The sequence below is a fragment of the Xenopus laevis genome, chromosome 2L, assembly GCF_017654675.1.
Source record: "Xenopus laevis strain J_2021 chromosome 2L, Xenopus_laevis_v10.1, whole genome shotgun sequence".
Lineage (NCBI taxonomy): Eukaryota > Metazoa > Chordata > Amphibia > Anura > Pipidae > Xenopus > Xenopus laevis.
Genome location: NC_054373.1, coordinates 171,122,921 through 171,136,184, shown reverse-complemented (window position 1 = coordinate 171,136,184; position 13,264 = coordinate 171,122,921). Strand labels below are relative to the sequence as shown.

General features: G+C 40.0%; 1 protein-coding gene across 1 annotated transcript in view; it reads left to right on the top strand.

Annotated features, from left to right (window-relative positions):
- LOC121400059 overlaps positions 1–13,264 on the top strand; it is a 75,936-nt gene that overhangs the window by 19,541 nt on the left and 43,131 nt on the right. The gene's annotated exons all lie outside the window — the stretch shown is intronic.

Sequence of the window (13,264 nt, the reverse complement as noted above, 5' to 3'; positions counted from 1 at the left end):
AAAATTCTGGTTTGTAAACCTCTGTTCTATTATTTTTTCTGCCATTAAGTAGATTGTCCTTATGGCCTAAACTTGGCACACAGTTATTCCTCCCATTTTTGTTAATGACTTAAATGGAAATCCTTTAAGATTTAGCCTTCACTTGGATTAAGACTAAAGGTGGCCATACACAGACCGAGTCAGCAGCTTATTGGCCCGTGTATGGGGCCCCCCGACGGGCTTCCCCAATCGAGATCTGGCCGAAAGTCGGATGGGACTAAAAATCCCGTCAGATCGTGGCTGCATCTGTTCGTTGATGCCGTCCCGCGATCCCTAGGGCCCACGATCCCTCGAGGTGGGCATATCAGGGAGAGATCTCCAAACCAGCGGATCTGTCCGTGTATGGCCACCTTAAGAAGTAACAAATGAGTGGATGAATTATTCTTAAAGAGCAATTTATGGGATAACAATATAGAAGTTGCAACTAAATTCTAGAGGTAGAGAGCCAAAGGAGATGAGATGAGAGATTCTGTCATGATTGTTATGATATAGTTTCTGTTTCTAAACTCCAACTTGCAGTAAAGAGTGACTGAAGTTTATCAGAGCAAAGTCACATGACTGGGGCAGCTGGGAAACTGACAGTATGTCTAGCCCCATGTCAGATTTCAAAATTAAATTTAAAAAAATCTGTTTCCTCTTTTGAGAAATGGATTTCAACGCAAAAGTCTGCTGGAGCAGCACTATTAACTGATGCATTTTGGGGAAAAAAAATATTTTTTCCCGAATGACTGTATCCCTTTAACCTCAAGGAGATGTTATCATAGTATCTGGTGCACATGGAGAAACCACTTTTATTGGAATTTCTGGCTGATCAGTGGAGAGAAAAGAGGGACTTTCCAGTACAAATGAGGGACTGCGGGTTGAGCTGTCAAACGAGGGACTGTCCCTCTGAAAAAGGGACAGTTGGGAGTTATGATGTTGGCTCCCACCCCCCAAGGAATAAATTGCTGTCAAAAAGATACATAGGTCAAGACAGATTACAATGAAGAGATATTCCTTGGACTTTGCTGGTTGTAAGTCAATGGGCTCTTCAGGCATACCGTTTAAATAGAAAATTGTAGGTGGGAACTAAATACTACCTTAAAATATCACTGATGCATGAAGATCTTTGGCTGTGTTGTTTCTGTCAAGGATGTTATAAGTCATGTATTTGTTGTATATTTTAGGCATGTAGGCTGCATCATTGCAGAGAAGTGAGGCATAGCTAATCTCATTAACTCGTACCTCAGTCACACGTCTGCTTTCTCTATACACTTGGACTCATTTACCAACATTTGGCAGCTTAAAGGAACACTAACACCAAAAAATTCAAGTGTTTTAAAGTAATGACAATATAATGTACTGTTGTGCTGCACAGGTACAACTGGTGTGTTTGCTTTGGAAAGACTACTATAGTTTATATAAACAAGTTGCTGTGTAGCCATGGGGGCAGCCATTCAAGCACAGGATACACAGTAGATAACAGATAAGTACTACTATAGTTTATATAAACAAGCTGCCGTGTAGCCATGGGGGCAGCCATTCAAGCACATGCTACACAGTAGATAATGCATAAGCTCTGCTGCTTACAATGCGATTCTTTAGAACTTATCTGTTATCTACTATGTGTCCTGTGCTTAAATGGCTGCTACACAGCTTGTTTATAGAAACTATAGTTGTTTTACACACCAGTTTTGCCAGTGCAGGGCACCAATACATTATAGTGTCTTTCCTTTAAAACATTTACATTTTTTGGTGTTACGGTTCCTTTAAAGGCAGGTACAAAGGCATTGTTGTAGGTTTTTTTTTACCGATAATTCTGCTGTTTTCCCCAGAATTCTAGCTGGTACCTGCTAAATAGCATTCACCACTACTATATTTGGTTAATTGCACACAAGTTGATTTTGCAGTGGGGATAATGTGTGATTTCTGGGTTGCCCTTGCATAAAGCATTAGCATGCAGTTCACTTTCCACAAGCCAGTTGCGGCTATTGACACCATATGCCAAGGGAACCATATGCCAAGGGAACCCTGAAATAACTGCCAGGTAGGCTGCTGGTATTTCCCTTCTGTTCGTGCACACAGAGAAGGATAGATGAGACATTAATGTGTAGGCTGCAAGAACCTTTGTGTTTTCATTTCCAGGTCAATAAAAAATTGTCATAGTTCAGCATTTTCCCCCAAAATTTAAGGCTAAGGGGAAGGAAAGGTTAAAACTAAGTAAGCTTTATCAGAAAGCTCTATATAAATACACCAGTTAACCCTCATAGTAACACTGATCTGAGTCTTCAGTCAAAAAACACACCACATTTCTTTCCTTCCATTGTGTACTCATGGGCTTCTGTATCAGACTTGCTGTATTCAGCTTAAACCTCCAGGGCACGGGCTTGAGCATGCTCAGTTTGTTCCTCTCTCCCTCCTCCCATCCCTGCTGTAATCTGAACCCAGAGCTATGAGTGAGCAGGGAGAGAACTGATGTCACACCAAGCTTATACTGCAGCTGCTATCCTAAACAGAGGGAGCGTGTAGAGCTGTTGACTCAGGTATGGTAAAGCATTCTACAGAATAAACATAGTGTTCTAACTTGCACCATTGTGGCTAATCTATTGGCAATAAACTGTCTATGTAGCTTTCCTTCTCCTTTAACCAACCACAAAATGCTGCATTATTGAGTAAATCACAAGTGCACTTAAGACAAATTGCAGGACATAAGGGATTCAGGCAAATCCGTGAATCCTTCATCAAAGATAGGCCGAATCCCGAACCAAATCCGAATCCTAATTTGAATATGCAAATTAGGGACTGAAAGGGGAAAAAGAAAACATGTTTTACTTCCTTTATTTGTGGCACAAAGTTACCTGATTTCCCTTCCCTCTCCTAATTTGCATATGCAAATTTTGATTCAGTTCGGCCAGGCCGAATCTGAACTCTGCTGAAAAAAGGACAAATCTCAAACCGAATCCTAGATTCAGTGTTTCACTAATATTTGCACGTTCCCCTTAATTTACATGATTTTTATAGTGGCCAATGGCAGCTGTAGATTATAGGGTTTACTCAACATTGTCACTAGGCACAAAAGAACGCACGTGACTGCAGGTACAGGTATGGGACCTGTTATCCAGAATGCTCCGGACCTGGGGTTTTCCGAATAATGGATCTTTCTGTAATTTGGTTCTTCATACCTTAAGTCTACCAGGAAATAATGTAAACATTATTTACAACCCAATAGTCTGGTTTTGCTTCCAATAAGGATTAATTATATCTTAGTTGGGATCAAGTACAAGCTACTGTTTTCTTATAACAGAGAAAAGGGAAATCTTTTTAAAAATTTGTATTATTTGGATAAAATAGAGTCCATTGGAGACGGCCTTTCCGTAATACGCAGCTTTCTGGATAACGGGTTTCCGGAAAACTGATCCTGTACCACTGCTCATTCAAGCAGGAGTGATGGAGCTGATCACCTTTATTAGGACCAGTTGTTCCCTTGTGCGTTATTATGAATTTGATTTATAATTTTTTTTGTGTATTATTAGGTGATTTGGGGACATTGATTTTATCAGCTTGGCTGCAACTCCAAACCCTTGGAAATTAACTTTATAAAATAATGGCTTACTGATATTGCTTATGTTTTGTATACAGGTCTGAATATATCACATGTTGAGCACAGGTACTGATGTAGGGCCTATTCATTTTTAACAGCAGTAAATGTATTTATATTGTTACTGCCTCATGCAGCGTAAGGGTCAGGGCACACAGGCAGATTCAGGCCCGGCGACAAATATCCTCTTCTTCGGGGTGACTAATCTCCCCAAACTGCCTCCCCTGCCTTCCTGCTGGCTAAAATGTAAATTGCCGGCGGGATGGCACTCGGAGCATTCGTTTTCTGAAGTCCGAGTGCCATCCCGCCGGTGATTTCGCCCCGAAGAAGAGATTTGTTGCGGGCGACCAATCTCCCCGAATCTTAGGGGTGAAAGAGAGACCATGATGCAGAAGGAGCAAGAAGGCAGACCACACGATTACCATCTAGTGAGAGCTCAGTAGCGACATTGTTTTGCTTTATGTTTGCTTCTTGCCTTCATAGACTCCGGCGATCTCCATTTGTCATACAGTGACAGTGTGTGACCTTCAAGCATTTTAAGAACGATTGCTACAGGATTAATGTGATTAATGCCCAACGTGGCCAGACTGCATTAATAGTTTCGCTGACATTTGTCCAGACGGGCATATTTTCCGTTTTTTTTTTAAATGTCCCACTGGTTTTCACAACTGCATAAAATACACAGCTCTAAAGTTAGTGTGTCATATGATGTATGGAAGATAAATTAACAAAATTCGTCAGTTTAGGGTATAGATAAGTAGCAATGTATTCCAATGATGTTTTCCAATAGGGATGCACCGAATCCTCCTTCCTGGCCAATCCAAATCCTAATTTGTATATGCAAATTAGGGATGGGAAGGGAAATCACATAATTTATTGTCATCCAGAATGCTTAGGACCTGGGGTTTTCCATTTAAGGGGTCTTTCCGTTATTTGGATCTCCATACCTTGAGCCTACTGGAAAATCATTTAAACATTAAATAAACCCATTAGGGTTGTTTTGTTTCCTATAAGGATTAATTATATCGTAGTGGGGATCAAGTACAAGGAAAAAATCTGAATTATTTGATTAAAATAGTCTATGGGAGACAGCCTTCCTGTAATTTGGAGCTTTCTGGATTAAGGGATCCCCAGATATGGGACCTGTACAGCTAAATTCTGGGTTCTGTTGAGGTCTCTAAGGCAGTATCTATCCATACCATAAGGCCACTGATGGTCTATTACAGGAAGATTATAGTTGGGCTGTAATGGGAAGATGTATAACCCAACCTAATAGTCCAGTAAGAGATGTAGGAACCCTGGTGTCAGTGGTTAGTGGCATACACCTGTTTATAGGAAAGCTGAATGTTTACTATAGACATGGTCACCCTCTACCTTCCCGCAGCACTCATATGGCAACTATTAGGTCTACCGTCTAAAACACATGTGGCATTTAAACAACCTTGGTTCTGGCAGGGAGAACCTCCACAATCAAAATGCCCATAATGGTCTGTAGAGAGTTCCCTTTAAAAAGAATGGGAAATGCTTGGAGTGGAAAGCAAATGCAATTGGGTGTAATTACTAAGTTCAATAGATTTGCTGCTGGGGCTTCAAACTGTCGTTTTTGGAATCTTGGGGAGAAGAAGTGCTTATATGGCCATATGGATTATGGCAAAGTATCTCAGAAGAACCTTTTTCTGGATATTGATCACTGTGGGTTCTCACGGTCATACTTTACTTTGCTTTTAAGCACTTTTTGGCTGATCATGGCAACATGTGTCTCTGCCGAGGAATTTACCCTAATAAAAATGATCGGGACTGGAGTTAGAGGAGAGGGGCCATGTGGAATGCAACTATCGTACTGAAGTAACAAACTTAAAATGTTTGCATTGTTTCTTAAATAATTAAGTTTATATACACTATCCCTCTCTCAGCATCTGTTTCTCTTCATGCAGGAGGGTGTCAGATAATCATTGACAGTTAGATCCAATATATTTTATAGGGGGCATTCCTTTACTAGCAGATGAATTAGAGCTCACTCAAAACTAATTCCAGTACAAACAAAACTGTCTTTTGCACAAATTCTGCATGTAGAGGGACATAATATCTGGTGATTTTAATAGAGTGAGCTCCAATACATCTTTTAGGTAAAAGGAGCCCCCCTATAAGATATATTGGATCGTTCATCTGACACCCAACTCCTGAATAAAGACAGAATGAGGAGAAACAGATGCTGAGAGAGGGATAGTGAAGATAAACGTGATTATTTCAGACACAGTACAGAATGTTTAATTGATTGTATTTAGAAAGTTTCTTATTTCAGTATGCAGAAGCTAATATTAAATTTTCATAGTTCCCCTTTAAGCTTCAGACACTTCCAACTGTGACCCTATGGTTATGGTAAGGGCTGCATTGGGCTGCCTGTGGCACTTACAGTACACTATTCAATTGGGTATTGGCAGTTACTAGTTGGCAGGTAGCTAGCAACGTTATATTAGGCCAAGGCTTTTGCTAGTCCTAATCCTGACCAATCAGAATTAATGGTTTTGTGATTGCTATAGGTTACCTATACAGAACTTAATTTAATTAAAAATATAGATTACCTTGCTGCACTGTAGTTAAAAGGATATCCAGAAGAGCAAATAATCTCTAACTTTAAATTTCACCTTACTTCACCTTAATTTCTATTCTGTCTTCTCCGCCACCCCCCGTCCCAAACCTGCCCACTGCTTTAATGTATTAAATTGCGGGATCAGTATGCAAAGAATTGTTTTTCTTATTGTCGTCATTTTCATTCCAAGCAAAGAGCAGGCGGAAGAATCACAAAATAATATATTCAGAAAAGAGTTAGAATGGAGCGACCTATTTAGCGTTGGCATTCAGTGACCCATTTCCTCTGCATTTTGTGATTAATCACTTCTCCAAGCTCTTTTAGCTCTTTCCAGTTACAGAAATAAACCGTGTGCGTTCGTCCAACGACTGCACCTTGTTCTGTATTCAACACTGCCCCCTTTTGTGTTAAATGGGAATGTTTCATTTCATTCCTAGCTGCTCAAACACATATTAGGGGCCATTCCCCCTTAATACAGGTATGGGACCTGTTATCCAGAATGCTTGGGAGCTGAAGTTTTCCGTAATTTGGATCTCCATACCTTGTCTGCTAAAAAATCAAACATTCAGTAAACCCAATAGGATCATTTTGCTTCCAATAGGGATTAATTAAAGTACAAGCTACTGTTTTATTATTACACAGAACAAGGACATCGTTATTTGAAGCAAAACCATCTTATTAGATTTATTTAATGTTTACATGATATTCTAGTAGACTTAAGCTATCAAGATCCAAATTAGGAACGATCTGTTAAACGGAAAAACCCAAGTCCTGAGCATTCTGGATAACAGGTCCTATACTTGTACTTGTATGACCTAAAGCACAAAGTCTGTCTAACATCTTGTCACTGCTGTAATAGAATTATTGTTCTGTGTTTCTTCCGGTTTTTGTGTGTTCTATGCCACACAAGAGTTGTCTCTCTGATGATAACATATAAAACAATATAATAAAGAAGTATCCAAACTGATCTTTATTTAACAGGCACCAGTGGAATTTATTTTTGTTATAAAAGCATTTTATAAAGCATTCCTATAACTGGAAGATTGCACCAGAGCTGGCATTTTGGACATGTCCGACTCCAAAGTACAAGCCGTGGCATATGCTGCTCTTTGGGTTGTGTCCAAATTCATCAAATCAGTTTATATGAATAGTAATATAGTAACTTAGGTTAAAAAAAACCTGCGTCCATTGAGCTCAACCTTTTAGAGCTTTATTAAACCTGCCTAACTGCTAGTTGATCCAGAGGAAGACAAAACCCCCATCTAAAGCCTTTCCAATTTGCCTCTGAGGGGGAAAATTCCTTCCTGTATCAAAGATGCCAATCTGAACAGCTAAAAGCTCATTTCAATAGCCATGTGTTCACTCTCTTGCTAAAAAGCCATCCAATCCCTTTAAGAAGCTTTCTTATGTATCAAATACAACCACTTCAGGTAGTGAATTCCACAACTTCACAGCTTTTACAGTACTTAAGATGGACCCTCCTTTTTTCTAAACTTGATGGGTGCCATTGTGTCTGCTGGAAGGGCCTAATGGTAAATAAAGCCTTAGAGCAGGAGTTCCCAACCATTTTTACCCTTGAGCCACATTCAAATATAAAAAAGAGTTGGGCAGCAACACAAACATGAAAAGGTTCCTGGGTGGAGCAAAATAAGTGCTGTGATTGGCTATTTAATAGCCTCTATGGGGACTAGGAACTTCAAACCAGAAATTCAAAAATAAGCATCTGCTTTGAGGTCGCTGGGTGTAACATCCAAGGGGTTGGTGAGCAACATGTTGCTCACAAACCACTGGTTGGGGATCACTACATTTGAGAGTGTATTTTATGATGATGAACAACCCCAACTTGTCTAGTATTTCTTCATAACAGACACTTTCCATACCCTTTGCTGGCTTAGGTGCCCTTCTTTTACCTTGGTAATATCCCGTTTGAGCACTGGAGTCCATAACTGCATGGCATATTCTTGATGATGGCCTTACTAGCACTTTAAAAGGGAAGACTGACCCTCTGCAAATCTATACCCCTTTAATAGTAATCAGTACTGAGATTAAATGGCCCCTGAATTGTTCACACCTTAGATGTAAGCTTCTGCATTATTCGTTTGTTCAACCCTCACTACTCTGCCTGCCTATGCTGCCTGTGTGTGCTATATATTGCCTGCCCTGCACTACCTGTGTGTGTCATACTCTGCCTGCCCTATGCTTCTCGCGTGTGCCATACTTTTCCTGTCCTATGCTCCCTGTGTGTGCCACACTCTGCCTGCCCTATGCTCCCTGTGTGTGTGCCACACTCTGCCTGCCCTATGCTCCCTGTGTGTGTCATACTTTTCCTGCCCTATGCTCCCTGTGTGTGTGCCATACTCTGCCTGCCCTATTCTCCCTGTGTGTGCCATAATTTGCCTGCCCTATGCTCCCTGTGTGTGCCATACTATGCGTGCCCTATGCTTCTTGTGTGTGCCATACTCTGCCTGGCTTATGTTCTTTTGTGTGCTATATTCTAATATGTGTATGTGTATGCCATACTCCATTTACCTATGTGTGCCATACTCTGATTACTTCTGTGCCATGCTCTGCCTGCCCTACACTGCCCGTGTGTGTCCTATGCTGCCTGATAGAGGTGAGCCTGGTGGGGGTTTGCTTTGGGGGTTTATTAGCATTTGGAAATAGTTGTTAGGGGGATCCCTGATGTGGTTTATTATGTTCTGTGGGTTACTGTGTTATCCACAGGGGAGGATAAGGCATATAGATTTAAGGGTGTGTCTTAATATGACTTAATTAACCTTTTTCACATTTGAGTGATGGGTGTAGTGAACAACAACCATTTGGTTTTTTGGTGTGCTACAACTATTTATGTGGTCATGGTCTTAAAAGTATGATAACATAGGTGTAGTTTAAAATGTGCATGGTTTAAAAACTGGGAGTGGTCAACATTGGCTTCCATTATCAGCCCTCTACCATGTAGCTCACAAATAATTCCAGCCCTCTGAACCACAGAACTTGGATAGCACTGATCTAAAAGAACCCAAAAGTCCTTCTCCATTATGGATTTGCCTAGTGCAGTCCCATTAAGGGTATAAGTGGCTTGCATATTTTTACATCCCAGGTGCATGACTTTACATTTATCAGTCTTATCTGCCACTTAGCTGCCAGTCTGCCAGTTTGTCGAGATCCTGTTGCAAGGATGCTGGATGGAATCCCCCTGCCCCTTACCCGTCATGAGAAAGCATGGCAGTGCAGCGGGTTTGCACAAAATGTGTAAAGATTTATTTTCGTTTGGATACGTTTTTGGAGCAAACCATATGTATCGCAATCCACTTAATGCTCGTACTTAAAGGAATGACACTATAATGTAATCTTACCCTGCAATGGTAAAACTGGTGTGTTTGCTTCACAAACACAATTATAGTTTATATAAACAAGCTGCTGTGTAGCCATGGGGGCAGCCATTCAAGCACAGGATACACAGTAGATAACAGATAAGTACTACTATAGTTTATATAAACAAGCTGCTGTGTAGCCATGGGGCAGCCATTCAAGCACAGGATACACAGTAGATAACAGATAAGTACTACTATAGTTTATATAAACAAGCTGCTGTGTAGACATGGGGACAGCCATTCAAGCACAGGATACACAGTAGATAACAGATAAGTACTACTATAGTTTATATAAACAAGCTGCTGTGTAGCCATGGGGGCAGCCATTCAAGCACAGGATAGACAGTAGATAACAGATAAGTATTACTTTAGTTTATATAAACAAGCTGCTGTTTAGCCATGGGGGCAGCCATTGAAGCACAGGATACACAGTAGATAACAGATAAGTACTACTATAGTTTATATAAACAAGCTGCTGTGTAGCCATGGGGACAGCCATTCAAGCACAGGATACACAGTAGATAACAGATAAGTACTACTATAGTTTATATAAACAAGCTGCTGTGTAGCCATGGGGGCAGCCATTCAAGCACAGGATACACAGTAGATAACAGATAAGTATTACTTTAGTTTATATAAACAAGCTGCTGTTTAGCCATGGGGGCAGCCATTGAAGCACAGGATACACAGTAGATAACAGATAAGTACTACTATAGTTTATATAAACAAGCTGCTGTGTAGCCATGGGGGCAGCCATTCAAGCACAGGATACACCGTAGATAACAGATAAGTACTACTATAGTTTATATAAACAAGCTGCTGTGTAGCCATGGGGGCAGCCATTCAAGCACAGGATACACAGTAGATAACAGATAAGTACTACTATAGTTTATATAAACAAGCTGCAGTGTAGCCATGGGGGCAGCCATTCAAGCACAGGATACATAGTAGGTAACAGATAAGTACAGAAGAATTCCATTGTGTACTACAGAGCTTATCTGTTGTCTCCTGTGTAACATGCCTTTTCTCCTTTTCAGCTTTGAATGGTTGCCCCCATGGCAGCAGTTTATATAAACTATAGTTGTCTTTCTGAAGCAAAAACACCAGTTGCACCAGTGCAGAACAATAGTACATTACATGTTCATTACTGTAAAACACTTTAATTTTTTGGTGTTGCTGTTCCTTTAACATATTCAGTTCCTAAAGGTGGCCATACACGGGCTTCCCCGATCGAGATCTGGCCCAAAAGTCGGCCAGATCTCGATCGGATGGGACAAAAAAATCCCGTCAGATCGCGGCCGCATCTGTTCGTTGATGCGGTCCAGTGATCCGACCCCCATTTCCATTCGTTAGGATCGGATCATTGGGCCCTAGGGCCCACGATCGGATCAGCCTGATATTGCTCACCTCAAGGTGGGCATATCGGAGAGAGATCCGCTTGTTTGGCGACATCACCAAACGAGCGGATCTCTTCATGTATGGCCACCTTAACACTAGTTCATTGCCAAATTTTTATAACCAACCACACTGCCCCCTACTGTCCATTCAGTTTTTGTCCCCATACCCAGTGTATGATTTCCTTCACCTTCCCGAGGTAACCTAATCCTTTATCCACAGTCACAGAACAACCCTGCATTTTCCTGATTCACTATATACACCTCATGATATTCACTCCATTTATATCTATACTGTTCGCAAGATTAAATTGATTGGACACGCCCATTACCTCATTCACCTTTCTGAATAATTTAAGTAACATTTTTGTGGGGCTGCTTATTATTTCATGTGTGGGGGTGTAACAGCTCTGCGGCCCAGATTGCTGCTTTTATCGTGTTTCTGTGTTTTGATAATTATTTTTTCCTTACATAGCTTGTCAGAAAACTGGAAAGACCAGCTCCTTGCATGTAGTTCTGTAGTGTCAGGTGTGAAATGCAGACGCCTGGGACCTGAAAGGAAAATAATCATTAAAAGTAGCTTTTTCTCTCTTTGCCTGCAAGGCGATTGCTTTGTACAAAGACCTTGGGGGCTTATTCTAATGAGTTTTTTTAAAACAATTCATTTAAAGGAATCGAACACACAAAAAGAAAGTAAAGAAAGAGTAAAGTAAGAGTAAAGTAAAGAAAGAGCAAGCCGAAAGCATTTTATGCTAATTATTGGTTATGAAGCAGAATTTATTCTAGTTCTCAAGGGTTCTAGACTGTGAGGCTGCCCCCTTCCTGTGGGGTATCATCCGGTGTACTAAACCCTGATCTACAAAGTACATTTATTTATTTATATATATATATATACATACATATATATACAAGAAAGAAAAACCGCACCAACAGGTCTTTATACAAAAATAGAAAAACTTTTATTACTCAACGTTTCGGCTCGACCACTGGAGCCGTCTTCGGGGACAAAATATATATATTATATATATATGCGCCACTAACAACTCCTCTGTTGACACCCTTTTTGCTGCCATTAAACTATAACAGTGCTTTATAAATAATCATGATTTTATGGCATTATTTGTGATGAATTTGAAATCTCTTGCATGATGATGAATTGCCCCTTTAATGTATTTGTTAGCTAGCTCTATTAACTCTGCTGGCTTTTTACTATACAGGTATGGGATCCATTATCCAGAAAGCTCCAAATTACAGGAAGGCCGTCTCCCATAGACTCCATTTTATCCAAATAATCCAAATTTTTAAAAATGATTTTTACAAAAGAAATGATTTATAAAAAATAAAAGTACCTTGTACTTGATCCCAACTAAGGTATATAAACGGTGGAGGCACTGTGATGTTATAATACATTTCTGTAACTTTGTAAAATGGAGTGCTGGTCCTTTTAATTATATATATGTTTGTGTGTGTGTGTGTGTGTGTGTGTGTGTGTATATATATATATATATATATATGTGTGTGTATATATATATATATATAATATGTATATATGTGTATATATATATAATTAAGGTATTGCACATAACATAGTTTCCACACTTGAATCAGCCGGTTTTTTGTTGGCACTGTACTGCTTACCGGATCAGAAGGGGATAACCGTTCCTTTAGGTTTTTTTAATCCAAACTGGATCCTCTTCTTATTAATTGCAGTGAGTTCTATATCTGTCTTAATAATAGGCCAATGCTGTAACACAAAATCTTTAATCAGTGGTGTACAGGTATCATTAGTTTAGTATAGATCATTGCATCATCCTATTTCTTAGACCGCCCTCTTAGTATGAGCATCACCATTAACAATAGAGCTCTGGTAGAGAGACATGGCTCACTGCTCAACCTCAATTTTTTGGGGTATCCCCTCTCTAGAAACTTAAGTGCCATTGAGTTTAAAGCCTAAATTCTTTCTAGTTCATCACTGGTAAATCCGTACCACGCACATCATCTGTGATTTCAGGAGTGAGTGCAACAAATGTTTGGGATGGCTCCTTGTATAGTGTAGTAGAGTGTTTCTATTGGTGGCTTTTTGATAAATCTTAGTTTTAAGCTTATTTTCTGCCTTATCTTTATATATGGTGACATTAAAAGAATTGTATACAATTCAAATCCTTGTGCATTGTAAACTGTATGTTCCAGGTTATTTTGTTTAAAACTATACACAAAATGTTTCAAATCCTCCTCAGGCCCAAACCTTAGGAAGAAAAAATTGTCTATGTAGCGCGCCCATACTGCCGAA